The sequence below is a fragment of the Bombina bombina genome, chromosome 1 (genome assembly GCF_027579735.1).
Source record: "Bombina bombina isolate aBomBom1 chromosome 1, aBomBom1.pri, whole genome shotgun sequence".
NCBI classification, from domain to species: Eukaryota; Metazoa; Chordata; class Amphibia; order Anura; family Bombinatoridae; genus Bombina; species Bombina bombina.
In genome coordinates this window covers 514497084-514513590 of record NC_069499.1, presented here as the reverse complement: position 1 = coordinate 514513590, position 16507 = coordinate 514497084, and the positions used below count along the sequence as shown (strand labels likewise).

General features: G+C 44.1%; 1 protein-coding gene across 1 annotated transcript in view; it reads right to left on the bottom strand.

Moving 5' to 3' along the window:
- ANKAR (ankyrin and armadillo repeat containing) overlaps window positions 1-16507 on the bottom strand; it is a 510409-nt gene that overhangs the window by 339572 nt on the left and 154330 nt on the right. The gene's annotated exons all lie outside the window — the stretch shown is intronic.

Here is a 16507-nt window from a genome sequence, read left to right as displayed (position 1 = left end):
CTGTGGACTCACCATATCCGGAAAGAAATAGATTTATCAGGTAAGCAAAAATCCTGTTTTCTTTCCTAAGATATGGTTAGTCCACAGCTTCATCAATTACTGTTGGGAATCAATACCCAAGCTAGAGGACACAGATGAACAGGGAGGGACAAGACAGGCAGACCTAAACAGAAGGCACCACCACTTGAATAACCTCTCTCCCAAAAGAAGCCTCAGCCGAGGCAAAAGAAACACATTTGTAAAATTTGGAAAAAGTATGCAAGAGGACCAAGTTGCAGCCATGCAAATCTGTACCACAGAAACTTCATTTGAAAGCCCAAGAAGAGGAGACAGCTCTCATGTAATGAGCCATATTTTCCTCAGAAGGCTGCTGACCAGCAGTCTCATAAGCAGAACGAATTATGCTTCTCAACCAGAGAGAATAAAAAGTAGCAGAAGCTTTCTGACCTTTACGTTTCTCAAAGAAACAAACAGGACAGAAGACTATCAAAAATCCTAGTCGCCTATAAACAAAATTTTAAACCACACACAACATCCAAGGTGTGCAACAAACGTTCTTTATGAGAAAAAGGACTAGGACATAGAGAAGGAACAACAATTTCCTGATTAATATTTCTGTCAGAAACCACTTTAGGAAAGAAACCTAACTTAGTATGAAGAACCGCCTTAACAGCATTAAAGATAAGATAAGGCAAATCACACTGCAAATCTGAGAGGTTTAACACTCTCTGAGCAGAAGAGATAGCCATAATTAAACAAAAATTTCCAAGATAACAACTTAATATCTATGGAATGAAAAGACTCAAACGAAGCCTGTTGCAAAACTTTAAGAACAAGGTTAAGGCTCCAAGGAGGAGCAACAGACTTCAACACAGGTCTGATAAGGACCAGGGCCTGACAAAGAGAGTACACATCTGGCACGTCCGCCAGACGCTTTGTAGCTAAATAGATAATGCAGAAATCTGACCCTTCAGGGTCCCTTCTCCAGACCTACCTGGAGAAAAAACAAAATCCTAGGAATCCTAAATCTACTCCCAGAGTAACCCATGGATTCACACCAATAAAGATATTTACGCAATATCTTATGGTAAATCTTTCTAGCAACTAGCATGCAAACCTGAATCATGGTCTTAAAGGCCGACTCAGAAAAAAACACGCTTAGACAAAAGTAAGCGTTCACTCTCCAAGAAGTCAGCTTCAGAGAAATGAGATTTGGATGAAGGAAGGGACCATATGAATCAGAAGGTCCTTCCTCAGAGGCAGTCTCCAAGGTGGGAGAGACAACATGTACACTAGGTCTGCATACCAGATTTTGCGAGGCCACGCAGGAGCTATTAGAATCACTGATGCTCTCTCCTGTTTGATACGAGCAATGACTCGTGGAATGAGAGCAAATGGAGGAAACAGGTATGCCAGCCTGAAGTCCCAAGGAACCGCCAGAGCATCTACCAGAGAGGCCTGAGTATCTCTTGACTATGAACCAAACCTTGGAAGCTTGGCATTCTGCCAAAACGCCCTCAGAAGCCAACTATGGAACCCCCAATTTTACCAAGAGAACACCTCTGGATGAAGAGCCCACTCCCCGGGAGTTAATATCTGTCTGTTCAGAAATCCGATTCCCAATTGTCCACCCTTGGAAAGTGGAAGACAGGGAGTTATTGTGAGCTTCCGCTCATTGAACAATCCAAATCACCCCCTCTATGGCAAAGGAACTCTAAGTTCCTCCCTGGTGGTTGATGAAAACCACTGAGGTGATATTGTCCGACTGGAACCAAGCTAAGAACGACTCAGGCCAAGCCATCAAAGCTTTATATATCGCTCTCAACTCCAAGATCTTAAAGTGGAGAGCAGACACTTCCGAGTCCATAATACCTGCATCTTAGATAAGTCTCAGACTGCTTCCAAGCCCAGCAGGCTGGCGCCTGAGGTCACATCACCCAGGAATGTCTCCAGAAACACGCACCCTGAGACAGATACTCCTGAAAAACCAGTACGGAAGAGAATCTCTTGTCGACTGATCTAGATCTATCTCTCTGAGCCAGATCTGAATGTTCTCCCTTTTATGGAGAATAGCAAAGGGAATGATGTCCATGGAAACTATGAGACCAATACCCTCCATACATTGAGTCACTGAAAAGTGAAGGTAAAATCAACTGCAGCTAGAACCAAACTCCCAGCCTTCTGGTTGCAAGATGGCTAATCTATCTACCGGACCACTAGCTCACTGTTGGCCGGACAGTAGACTGCAGAGAGAGGAAAAGGAATAAATCCCTGATTATCTGACCTCTTGTTAGAAATCGTCTCCTATGTTTCCTCAGTCTCTCTGCCATTGCCCATATTTGATAGAGAATCAATAAAGGTTCTCAATAAATCACCCTTGTAGATGGAACAAGGGAACTCTTCTCCATATTCATTTCCTATCCATGGGAAAGTAAATAGGACAAGATCTCTTAAAAGAGAGTTGCTTGAAGGAAGGATGACTCCTGAACCATATATTGTCCAGAAAAGCACCCTTGCAATACCCCAAGACCTAAAAGTCTTTCTAGGATGACGAAACGTAGAAACTTGAAAAGATCCCGAATCTCGGGAACATTAAATTCACATCCTTCAGGTCTATGTTTGTTATGAACAGGCCTTCTTGAACCAAAGGAGAATGGAAACTACTTTAAAGGTCATAACCTGAGCAACTTGAGGTAAATACCTAGATTCCGTACCCAGACTGGGACTGAAACTATCACTCCCAGAGAGGAAGGTCCTGAACCCAGTTCAAGGAATGCCTCTCATCATACCTGGATTGCAGGTACTCTAAAAGTATAAATCTGTCCCTGTGAGGAAATCTTAGATTGGACTAAGTTTGCTTGGATTCCGAAAGACATGACTGACCCTGCAGAAAGAGGAAAACTTTCCTTTAGACTTACTCTCTTGACGTGTAGCAGAAAACCCTTTTTTCACCCATAAATTCAGAGGATAATTCTGCCAGACCAAGTCCAAACAAGGTCTCATCCTTGAAAGGAAACGCCAGAAGCATGGATTTGGAGGAAACATAAAATATTGAACCTACAACTGCAGAACTATAAAGCCTAGGCTGTACCGTTAAACCATTAGGCATTGCTCTAAATGAACAATTAAACCTCCAGCGTCTTATCCATGGATCCAAAAAAGAGCAGCTACCCTCCATATGGATCGAAGTTCTTATGAGCCAAGTAGAAAAGCTCCCTTCTACTTAGGGCGCCATTCATTTTATGGAGTCGGCGACAGGAAAATCCTTTAACGGACAGGAGACAGGGAGAAGTATCCCTAGCTTCTCCTATTCCTGTTGGAAAAAAAAACAGGCACATCAAGAAACACTTCCTCCTAGGAAGGAACATTATAGAAATGATAAAGTTTACAAAACTTTCAAAGGTTAACAGGGGTATCGATATCGCTCAAATAGCCAAAACCTCCTTTAACAGTACACAAGGTGCTCAGGCATACATCTGAAGGAGACCACTTCATCATCAGATGAAGGAATTATACTGTCCGAATCTGAGATTCAGAAGCTACTAGCGAATGCACCTCATCAGCCTTATGAGGGATACCAAGCTTTGTAGTAGAAAGTGGAGCAGGAACCTTACTATCTGAATCTTTAAATGTCCTCTTGCATTTCCCTGTAAGAAAGGAAAGGCAGATAAAGCCACAGATATCGCAAAGAATACCCGAGCTGCAAAATCTGCAGGCAAAAATACTCCTCCAGGAGATTGAGAGGAACCGCAGGGCACTGTATGTGACGCCATAAAGGCTTGGGACGTTTAAGGAGAAAACTGTGGCATTGCCTGAACAGCATCATCCTGGGAGACATGAGGCTCAGAGGCAACACCTATCTTTACTTTCAATAATTAGGTGAACAGCAGCACAGAAATTGCATATGCAAATACTCTGGCTAAAATAAGTCCTAAGCGACATGAGGCTTAACAATAACTTTAATTTTTCTAAAAGAATTATTCTAACGTGAGAGACAGCTCTGCTTCTAAAAACAATTTGATCCTCACGAGCCATAAACAATTATGTCTTAGGAACAGAGTACTAGAACCCTGAACAACAGTGGAGATGACTGAATATCTTAAAAACCTTAACTAAAGGTTTTAAGACTGCACACACAAGGGGATCAGAAAAATAACGGGTCTTGCTATGTAAAGGTTAAACATGCTAGCAAGAAAATGCTAGCATTTGAAAAAAACATAGCTGTTTAATTCTGTTTTAATAATGCACACATTGCACTCTCATTTGACATAGCAATTCCCCCTTTGCATCTGATATAACGAAGCGGATCACGCAGCCGCTCAACCAGAGCTAAAAATGGCGCCACCACACTTCTCAGAGAAGGAGTCGGGGCCATGATCTGCAAAGAAAAGAACACTTCAAGCCGAAAATGTTCTATTATGATTGTAAAGAAATTGACAACATACTCTAAGAGACACGGACGTCTCTGTTCTAGCAGGGCACAAGTAATTAAAGTAACACTGCTCTGCTAAACTTATACTGGATTTTTCCAAGAGCGGTAAAACTCCTTAGAAGTCCATAGGAATGGTGCCACATATTTAATATCACGCTCTCCTAACGGACAGGGCCGTCTTTAATATTGACTGGACCCTGGGCAAAAATTTTCTTGGGCCCCCCTACCACATGCAATTTCGCTCTCCACCCCAACATCCCAAAAAACAACTAAATCAATTTTTTTTTTTTTTAATTATTAGCCCAGCGGTGGATCATCTACTGCTGGGCTAATCATTTTAAAAAAATGAAATAAATTGCAATATGTGAAACTGGACTTAAGCAGTACTAATAAGTAAATAAATATATACATTCCTCCACTGTGGATTCATTTAATATTCTTTTGAATGTGATTCTGGTGTGAGGTTACCTGGTTAAAGAGATTTAGGGCAGCCAATAGGAGCAAAGCAAGGTAAAGACTGAGGAGGAAGCATGGAGGTGCAGACAAATATAAGTTTACTGACTAGAACAGCAGAACTACTATGGGAAGCTGTAAAATATGAGACAGAGAGAAAATAAAAACTATAAAAATAAACCTTACATTAATGTGTGAAGTATCAGCATGACACTATACATCAGCCACAGCAGCACATATCACTTCTTTGCTAGGAACAAGTTCCCTCTCACCCTGCACTAGACAATGCTGCATGGGGAGGGGCGTGTGTGCACTCACTTATTCTTCCCACTGACACCTTTCTACAAAGCACTGTTCCTCTAACAAAGTTCAGTTAGTTGATCTTAGGGCCACAGCAGAAAGAGCAAGGCTAAGGGGACCAGCAGACTGGATGCTGTCTGTCCAAGGCTGCATGGATACAGTGTGAGATGAGTCACACAGCCTCAAGACTGAAGAGAGCAGTGTATGCAGCTGCACAGATGCTCAAATCCTTATGTGCCTGCCGCTCCAGCTTTCTGCTGCATGTGCCTGCAGTCAGCCCTACCCAGAAACAATCCCCATAACCAAAGCAGTTACTTGGTAACAGTGGTAACCCCAGTAGGACCTTTTCTGATGCAGTGGGAATGGCTGGATGCCGAGTTAGGGCTTTGCATTCAGTGCTACACAGTGCACATCTAAAACAGCACATGGCAATAGCTTGGCATTGCACATGACACTGGCACGGTCTGGCACAGTTTTTAAAAAAATAATAATATATAAGCAGAGTACTTTTGACTGTGACAGTATTAGGACTGAATGTGTGTGTTCCCCATGTCACATCAGTAGTCGGGTATGAACCATGAAAAAAAATAAAAATTATTTTTAGGACTCTTGGGCCCCTCAACAGAGACTGGGCCCTTTTGCCCTGTGTTAAAGACGGCCCTGCTAACGGACACACAGCAGGACCTGGAAGCTGATTAAAAAGCCTCAAAAATGCTTAACCGCTATCTGTACCACAGAGCCTCTGCTAATTTAACGTGAAAACATAAGGTACACTTAAGGAAAAAGGGAGATTAACCCCTAAGAAAACACAATGTCAAATAACCAAATAATTAGGGAAAGAACATCCAACTCCAATTATCCAAGAAAACATGAAAAGTAACCTGAGCCACAAAAGAGGATTAACTTCTTCCCCTCGCGAAAGAGTTTAACCCCAAGTCCATAGTCACATACATGCCTGCCCAATGCCAGTAAAAACCTTCTCTATGAAGGATTTTATGTCCCACATTAAGTGCAGCATTTTCCTAGAGTCCTTACTTAACCTCTTCAGTGCCAGCCTCTTAGCCCAAGAAGACAAAAGGCACTTACCTGCACATCCAGCTGTCCGGCAGGAGGACAGCTCACACAGTATGAGAGGACGCCACTCCTCACAGAGATCTGTGGAAAAAAAGAACCTACTCTGGCTTTCTATGCCAGGGCAGCAACATGTTAGGAAAACACAGCGAAGACCACTTCACAAGTTCCTAACTTTAAAAATCCACCACTGCCCTACTGAAGAGACTGACGTGGAGAATGGCTAGACCCAATCTTGAGAGGAAAGATCAGAGTAAACCTACTCTGGCTTTCAAAATAATAAAATCTTGATTGAAGTGAAATAAATCCAATCTTCTTCAGACATCAAAACTTCACCTCCTCTTGCACCGAAGGCAAACAGAATGACTGGGGGTTGTGGGAAGGGAAGTGATACTTAACAGCTTTGCTGTGGTGCTCTTTGCCTCCTCCTGCTGGCTAGGAGTGATATTACCAACAGTAATTGATGAAGCCGTGGACTCACCATATCTTAGGAAAGAAAATATTTTTTTATAAAATACTCCATCTGAAATAACATAAATTATGCTTACCAGATAATTTAATTTCCTTTTGTATAAGGAGAGTCTACGGCTTCATTCCTTACTGTTGGGAAATACTGAACCTGGCCACCAAGAGAGGCAAAGACACCCCAGTCAAAGGCTTAAATACCTCTCCCACTTCCCCTATCCCATAGTTATTCTCCCAGGGGAAACAAGGAACAGTAGGAGAAATATCAGGGTATAAAAAAGTGCCAGAAGAAAACACAAAATTTAGAGGTCCGCCCATCGGAGAAACACAGGTGGGAGCCGTGGACCCTCCTTATACAGAAGGAAATTAAATTATCTGGTAAGCATAATTTATGTTTTCTTTCTTATTATAAGAAGCGTCCACGGCTTAATTCATTACTGTTGGGAAACCTATACCCATGCTCTCCCGTTACACTGATTGATAACGGGAGGGATAAAAAAAAAGACGGACCCTAATCTGAGGGCCTGCAAAACCTGTCTCCCGAAGGCTGCTTCTAGAATTTAAAAAAGTGTGTAAGGAAGACCAGGTAGCCGCCTTACAAAATCTGATCCATAAAGACCTTGTTCTTAAAGGCCCAAGAGGAAGCCACTGCTCTAGTAGAATGAGCCGTAATTCTCTGAGGAGGTCTATGTCCCGCTGTTTCATAGGCTAAGCGGATAAGACTCCTCAACCAAAAGGATAAGGAAGTCGAAGAGACCTTCTGACCCTTACGCTTCCCAGAATATGCCACAAACAAGGAAGAAGTTTGTCTAAAATCCTTAGTAGCTTGAATATAAAACTTCAAAGCACGAACCAAGTCCAAATTGTGAAGTAAACTTTCCTTCGAAGAAGAAGGATTAGAACACAAAAAAGGGACCACAATCTCTTGATTGATGTTGCGGTCTGACACAACCTTAGGGAGAAACCCTAACTTAGTACGTAGGACTGCCTTATCCAAATGGAACACCAGATAAGGAGGCTCACGTTGCAAGGCGGCAATCTCATATGCTCTGCGTGCCGAGGCAATAGCCAGTAGAAAAAGAACTTTGGAGGACAACAACTTAATATCAATTTCATGCATAGGCTCAAACGGAGCCCGTTGCAAAACTTTAAGAACCAGATTCAGACTCCAAGAGGGAGGGATCTGAACACTGGTCTGATCCTAATCAGAGCCCTAACAAAAGACAGAACATCTGGAAGCTCAGAGAGCCTCTTTTGCAGTATGAGGTCTATCTCCGGCGTCCCCCACCTGTAGTATATCTCCGCAAACACTTTGGGATGGAGAGACCATTCCTCCGGATGAAAAGATTGTCTGTTGGGAAAATCCGCTTCCAAGTTGTCCACACCCGGAATGTGGATCGCTGACAGAATCCGAGATACTTCCCTCATTGCTAGGGAGCTTCTCGTTCCCCCATGATGGTTGATGTAAGCCACCAAGGTTATATTGTCTGATTGGAATCTGATAAACCGGGACGTACCCAGAAGAGGCCAAGCCTTCAGAGCATTGAAGATTGCTTGAAGCTCCAAAATGTTGATCGAAGAGAGCATTCCTCCTGAGACCACATGCCCTGTGCCTTTTTGGCACCACAAACACCTCCCCATCCTGAGAGGCTCGCGTCCGTAGTCACAATCTCCCAGGATGGTCTGAGAAAGCATGTCCCTCTGGACAGATGATCTGGACAGAGCCACCAAGAGAGTGATTCTCTTGACCAGTTGTCCAGAGAAATCTGTTGAAACAGATCTGAATGATCGCCGTTCCACTGCCTCAGCATGCACAACTGTAGCGGCCTGAGACAGAACCTGGCAAAAGGAATTATGTCCATGCTGGACACCATGAGACCAATTACCTCCATAAACTGAGTCACAGATGGCCTTAAGGAGGTCCGGGAGGGCAAGACATGCCAAAGCTAGCTTGCACTGTCTCTGGTCGGTTAGAAATATCCTCATGGATATTGAATCTTTTATAGTACCCAGGAATTCTACCCTGGTGCTTGGAATGAGAGAACTCTTCTCTAAGTTTATCTTCCATCCATGTGATCGAAGAAGAGAGAGAAGACATACCGAATGGTCCTCTGCTAGCCGAAAGCATGGTGCTTAAACCAGAATGTCGTCCAAGTAGGGAGCTACTGCTATACCTTGGGTTCTGGCGACGGCCAGGAGAGCTCCTAGAATCTTTGTAAAGATTATTGGGGCCGTAGCTAGACCAAACGGAAGTGCAATGAACTGGAAGTGCTGATCCAGGAACGCAAACCTTAGGAACTGGAAGTGGTCCCTGTGTATTGGAGCGTGAAGGTAGGCATCCTTCAGATCTATAGTGGTCATAAACTGTCCTTCCTGAACTAGAGGAAGAATGGACCTTATTGTCTCCATCTTGAACGAGGGGACATTTAAAAATTTGTTAAGGCACTTTAGGTCCAGAATTGGGCAGAAAGTTACCTCTTTCTTTGGGACCACAAACAGGTTTGAGTAATATCCCAAACCACTTTTTGCGATAGGAACTAGGACAATGACCCCCAAGGAGGACAGATCCAGCACGCACCCCAGAAAGGCTTCCGTCTTTTCTGGTTTTAAAGACAGGCTTGAGAGGAGAAATCTGCCCTTGGGTGGATGAGATTTGAAACCTATCTTGTATCCCTGAGCTATGACCTCCAGGACCCTAGGATCCTGCATGTCTCTAGACCAAGCATCTGAAAACAGCAACAGTCTGCTCCCTACATGATCCGGCTTTGGATCGGGGACCGCGCCTTCATGCCAACTTGTTCTCGGCAGGCTTCTTGTTCTGCTTGGATTTATTCCAGGATTGAGCCGGCTTCCAAGTGCTTTTGGTTTGCTCAGGCTTAGAGGAGGAAGGCTGACGTTGGGACTTTTCAGAACAAAAGGAACAAAAATTAAATCCTTGTCCCTTAGATTTGTTCTTTTTATCCTGCGGTAGGAAGGCACCCTTGCCCCCTGTAACCGTGGAGATAATAAAGTCCAGGCCTGGACCAAATAAAATGTTTCCCTTAAAAGGGAGGGAAAGTAGTCTAGACTTAGAAGTCATGTCCGCAGACCAGAACTTCAGCCAGAGCGCCCGACGCGTCTGCACTGAGAAACCAGCGATCGCAGCATTCAGTGAATAGTCTTCATGTTTGCATTACAGATAAAAAGAATAAGAATTTCTCAAAGCCTTAATTCAGTCTAGGATAACGTCGAGGGGACCCTCCACCTCGATCAATTCCGTTAAGGAGTCACACCAGTAGGCCGCAGCCCCAGCAACCGAGGCAACAGCCGCTGCCGGTTGAAATAAATGTCCCGTATGCTGAAACATTTTTCTGAGAAAAACAGAATTTATGTTTACCTGATAAATTTCTTTCTCCAACGGTGTGTCCGGTCCACGGCGTCATCCTTACTTGTGGGATATTCTCTTCCCCAACAGGAAATGGCAAAGAGCCCAGCAAAGCTGGTCACATGATCCCTCCTAGGCTCCGCCTACCCCAGTCATTCGACCGACGTTAAGGAGGAATATTTGCATAGGAGAAACCATATGGTACCGTGGTGACTGTAGTTAAAGAAAATAAAATATCAGACCTGATTAAAAAAACCAGGGCGGGCCGTGGACCGGACACACCGTTGGAGAAAGAAATTTATCAGGTAAACATAAATTCTGTTTTCTCCAACATAGGTGTGTCCGGTCCACGGCGTCATCCTTACTTGTGGGAACCAATACCAAAGCTTTAGGACACGGATGAAGGGAGGGAGCAAATCAGGTCACCTAAATGGAAGGCACCACGGCTTGCAAAACCTTTCTCCCAAAAATAGCCTCAGAAGAAGCAAAAGTATCAAACTTGTAAAATTTGGTAAAAGTGTGCAGTGAAGACCAAGTCGCTGCCCTACATATCTGATCAACAGAAGCCTCGTTCTTGAAGGCCCATGTGGAAGCCACAGCCCTAGTGGAATGAGCTGTGATTCTTTCGGGAGGCTGCCGTCCGGCAGTCTCGTAAGCCAATCTGATGATGCTTTTAATCCAAAAAGAGAGAGAGGTAGAAGTTGCTTTTTGACCTCTCCTTTTACCTGAATAAACAACAAACAAGGAAGATGTTTGTCTAAAATCCTTTGTAGCATCTAAATAGAATTTTAGAGCGCGAACAACATCCAAATTGTGCAACAAACGTTCCTTCTTTGAAACTGGTTTTGGACACAGAGAAGGTACGATAATCTCCTGGTTAATGTTTTTGTTAGAAACAACTTTTGGAAGAAAACCAGGTTTAATACGTAAAACCACCTTATCTGCATGGAACACCAGATAAGGAGGAGAACACTGCAGAGCAGATAATTCTGAGACTCTTCTAGCAGAAGAAATCGCAACTAAAAACAAAACTTTCCAAGATAATAACTTAATATCAACGGAATGTAAGGGTTCAAACGGAACCCCCTGAAGAACTGAAAGAACTAAATTGAGACTCCAAGGAGGAGTCAAAGGTTTGTAAACAGGCTTGATTCTAACCAGAGCCTGAACAAAGGCTTGAACATCTGGCACAGCTGCCAGCTTTTTGTGAAGTAATACCGACAAGGCAGAAATCTGTCCCTTCAGGGAACTTGCAGATAATCCTTTTTCCAATCCTTCTTGAAGGAAGGATAGAATCCTAGGAATCTTAACCTTGTCCCAAGGGAATCCTTTAGATTCACACCAACAGATATATTTTTTCCAAATTTTGTGGTAAATCTTTCTAGTCACAGGCTTTCTGGCCTGAACAAGAGTATCGATAACAGAATCTGAGAATCCTCGCTTCGATAAAATCAAGCGTTCAATCTCCAAGCAGTCAGCTGGAGTGAAACCAGATTCGGATGTTCGAACGGACCCTGAACAAGAAGGTCTCGTCTCAAAGGTAGCTTCCAAGGTGGAGCCGATGACATATTCACCAGATCTGCATACCAAGTCCTGCGTGGCCACGCAGGAGCTATCAAGATCACCGACGCCCTCTCCTGCTTGATCCTGGCTATCAGCCTGGGGATGAGAGGAAATGGCGGGAACACATAAGCTAGTTTGAAGGTCCAAGGTGCTACTAGTGCATCCACTATAGCCGCCTTGGGATCCCTGGATCTGGCCCCGTAGCAAGGAACTTTGAAGTTCTGACGAGAGGCCATCAGATCCATGTCTGGAATGCCCCACAGGTGAGTGACTTGGGCAAAGATTTCCGGATGGAGTTCCCACTCCCCCGGATGCAATGTCTGCCGACTCAGAAAATCCGCTTCCCAATTTTCCACTCCTGGGATGTGGATAGCAGACAGGTGGCAGGAGTGAGACTCCGCCCAAAGAATAATTTTGGTTACTTCTTCCATCGCTAGGGAACTCCTTGTTCCCCCCTGATGGTTGATGTACGCAACAGTCGTCATGTTGTCTGATTGAAACCGTATGAACCTGGTCCTCGCAAGCTGGGGCCAGGCCTGGAGAGCATTGAATATCGCTCTCAGTTCCAGAATATTTATCGGTAGAAGAGATTCTTCCCGAGACCAAAGACCCTGAGCTTTCAGGGATCCCCAGACCGCGCCCCAGCCTATCAGACTGGCGTCGGTCGTGACAATGACCCACTCTGGTCTGTGGAACATCATCCCTTGAGACAGATTGTCCAGGGACAGCCACCAACGGAGTGAGTCTGTGGTCCTCTGATTTACTTGTATCTTCGGAGACAAGTCTGTATAGTCCCCATTCCACTAACTGAGCATGCACAGTTGTAATGGTCTTAGATGAATGCGCGCAAAAGGAACTATGTCCATCGCCGCCACCATCAACCCGATCACTTCCATGCACTGAGCTATGGAAGGAAGAGGAACGGAATGAAGTATCCGACAAGAGTCCAGAAGCTTTGTTTTTCTGGCCTCTGTTAGAAAGATCCTCATTTCTAAGGAGTCTATAATTGTTCCCAAGAAGGGAACCCTTGTTGACGGGGATAGAGAACTCTTTTCCACGTTCACTTTCCAGCCGTGAGATCTGAGAAAGGCCAGGACAATGTCCGTGTGAGCCTTTGCTTGAGGAAGGGACGACGCTTGAATCAGAATGTCGTCCAGGTAAGGTACTACTGCAATGCCCCTTGGTCTTAGCACCGCTAGAAGGGACCCTAGTACCTTTGTGAAAATCCTTGGAGCAGTGGCTAATCCGAAAGGAAGCGCCACGAACTGGTAATGTTTGTCCAGGAATGCAAACCTTAGGAACCGATGATGTTCCTTGTGGATAGGAATATGTAGATACGCATCCTTTAAATCCACCGTGGTCATGAATTGACCTTCCTGGATGGAAGGAAGGATAGTTCGAATGGTTTCCATCTTGAACGATGGGACCTTGAGAAATTTGTTTAAGATCTTGAGATCTAGGATTGGTCTGAACGTTCCCTCTTTTTTGGGAACTATGAACAGATTGGAGTAGAACCCCATCCCTTGTTCTCTTAATGGAACAGGATGAATCACTCCCATTTTTAACAGGTCTTCTACACAATGTAAGAACGCCTGTCTTTTTATGTGGTCTGAAGACAACTGCGACCTGTGGAACCTCCCCCTTGGGGGAAGTCCCTTGAATTCCAGAAGATAACCCTGGGAGACTATTTCTAGCGCCCAAGGATCCAGAACATCTCTTGCCCAAGCCTGAGCGAAGAGAGAGAGTCTGCCCCCCACCAGATCCGGTCCCGGATCGGGGGCCAATATTTCATGCTGTCTTGGTAGCAGTGGCAGGTTTCTTGGCCTGCTTTCCCTTGTTCCAGCCTTGCATTGGTCTCCAAGCTGGCTTGGCCTGAGAAGTATTACCCTCTTGCTTAGAGGACGTAGCTGCCTTGAAAGACCGATCCTGAGGAAGGGCGTGGCCCTTACCCCCAGTGATATCAGAGATAATCTCTTTCAAGTCAGGACCAAACAACGTTTTCCCCTTGAAAGGAATGTTTAGTAGCTTGTTCTTGGAAGACGCATCAGCCGACCAAGATTTCAACCAAAGCGCTCTGCGCGCCACAATAGCAAACCCAGAGTTCTTAGCCGCTAACTTAGCCAATTGCAAAGAGGCGTCTAGAGTGAAAGAATTAGCCAATTTGAGAGCATTGATTCTGTCCATAATCTCCTCATAAGGAGGAGAGTCACTATCGAGCACCTTAAGCAGTTCATCAAACCAGAAATATGCGGCAGTAGTGACAGGGACAATGCATGAAATGGGTTGTAGAAGGTAACCCTGCTGAACAAACATCTTTTTAAGCAAACCTTCTAATTTTTTATCCATAGGATCTTTGAAAGCACAACTATCCTCTATGGGAATAGTGGTGCGTTTGTTTAAAGTAGAAACCGCTCCCTCGACCTTGGGGACTGACTGCCATAAGTCCTTTCTGGGGTCGACCATAGGAAACAATTTTTTAAATATGGGGGGAGGGACGAAAGGAATACCGGGCCTTTCCCATTCTTTATTAACAATGTCCGCCACCCGCTTGGGTATAGGAAAAGCTTCTGGGAGCCCCGGCACCTCTAGGAACTTGTCCATTTTACATAGTTTCTCTGGGATGACTAAATTTTCACAATCATCCAGAGTGGATAATACCTCCTTAAGCAAAATGCGGAGATGTTCCAATTTAAATTTAAATGTAATCACATCAGATTCAGCCTGCTGAGAAATGTTCCCTAAATCAGTAATTTCTCCCTCAGACAAAACCTCCCTGGCCCCCTCAGATTGGGTTAGGGGCCCTTCAGAGATATTAATATCAGCGTCGTCATGCTCTTCAGTAACTAAAACAGAGCAGCCACGCTTACGCTGACAAGGGTTCATTTTGGCTAAAATGTTTTTGACAGAATTATCCATTACAGCCGTTAATTGTTGCATAGTAAGGAGTATTGGCGCGCTAGATGTACTAGGGGCCTCCTGAGTGGGCAAGACTCGTGTAGACGAAGGAGGGAATGATGCAGTACCATGCTTACTCCCCTCACTTGAGGAATCATCTTGGGCATCATTGTCATTATCACATAAATCACATTTATTTAAATGAATAGGAATTCTGGCTTCCCCACATTCAGAACACAGTCTATCTGGTAGTTCAGACATGTTAAACAGGCATAAACTTGATCAGAAAGTACAAAAAACGTTTTAAAATAAAACCGTTACTGTCACTTTAAATTTTAAACTGAACACACTTTATTACTGCAATTGCGAAAAAACATGAAGGAATTGTTCAAAATTCACCAAATTTTCACCACAGCGTCTTAAAGCCTTGAAAATATTGCACACCAATTTTGGAAGCTTTAACCCTTAAAATAACGGAACCGGAGCCGTTTTAAGCTTTAAACCCCTTTACAGTCCCTGGTATCTGCTTTGCTGAGACCCAACCAAACCCAAAGGGGAATACGATACCAAATGACGCCTTCAGAAGTCTTTTATAAGTATCAGAGCTCCTCTCACATGCGACTGCATGCCATGCCTCTCAAAAACAAGTGCGCAACACCGGCGCGAAAATGAGACTCTGCCTATGCTTTGGGAAAGCCCCTAAAGAATAAGGTGTCTAAAACAGTGCCTGCCGATATTATTATATCAAAATACCCAGATAAAATGATTCCTCAAGGCTAAATATGTGTTAATAATCAATCGATTTAGCCCAGAAAAAGTCTACAGTTTAAATAAGCCCTTGTGAAGCCCTTATTTACAATCGTAATAAACATGGCTTACCGGATCCCATAGGGAAAATGACAGCTTCCAGCATTACATCGTCTTGTTAGAATGTGTCATACCTCAAGCAGTAAGAGACTGCACTCTGTTCCCCCAACTGAAGTTAATTGCTCTCAACAGTCCTGTGTGGAACAGCCATGGATTTTAGTTACGGTTGCTAAAATCATTTTCCTCATACAAACAGAATTCTTCATCTCTTTTCTGTTTCTGAGTAAATAGTACGTACCAGCACTATTTGAAAATAACAAACTCTTGATTGAATAATGAAAAACTACAGTTAAACACTAAAAAACTCTAAGCCATCTCCGTGGAGATGTTGCCTGTACAACGGCAAAGAGAATGACTGGGGTAGGCGGAGCCTAGGAGGGATCATGTGACCAGCTTTGCTGGGCTCTTTGCCATTTCCTGTTGGGGAAGAGAATATCCCACAAGTAAGGATGACGCCGTGGACCGGACACACCTATGTTGGAGAAAGTTTACATCTTTTTATCCATCGGCTCTCTGAAAGACGAGCTATCCTCAAGAGGGATAGTAGTACGCTTAGCTAAAGTGGAGATAGCACCATCCACCTTAGGGACGGAACTCCATAACTCAAGCTGAGGGTCCGGACCGGGAATCATTTTTTAAAGGCAGACGAAGGGGAAAAGAAAGATCCAATTCTATCCCATTTGTTTTTAATAATATTCACCATTTTCACAGGTACAGAAAAAGTTAGCGGGCTACCCTGTCCTTGTACACTCTGTCTAATTTAGGGATCAAAGGTTCATCAGGCAACTTGGCCTCTGGAACCTCTAATGTTGACAGAATCTCATTTAGAAGAAAACGTAGGTGTTCAATTTTAAATCTAAAGGCTGGCTCCTCCGCAGCCGGAGGCCTAGAGGTAACAGACTCCGATACAGAAATTTCACCCTCTGACGACTCAGCGTGTGACCCACCCTGGGATACTTGAAAGGCAGACAAATCAAGCAAATCACTGGATGTCCCCTGGACCAGAGAGCTATGTTTAACCTTTCGCTTGCACTTAGCAGGGTGAGGTAGAGCACTAAGGACCTCAGACACCGCCGTCTTTAACTGCGCGGTAAAGT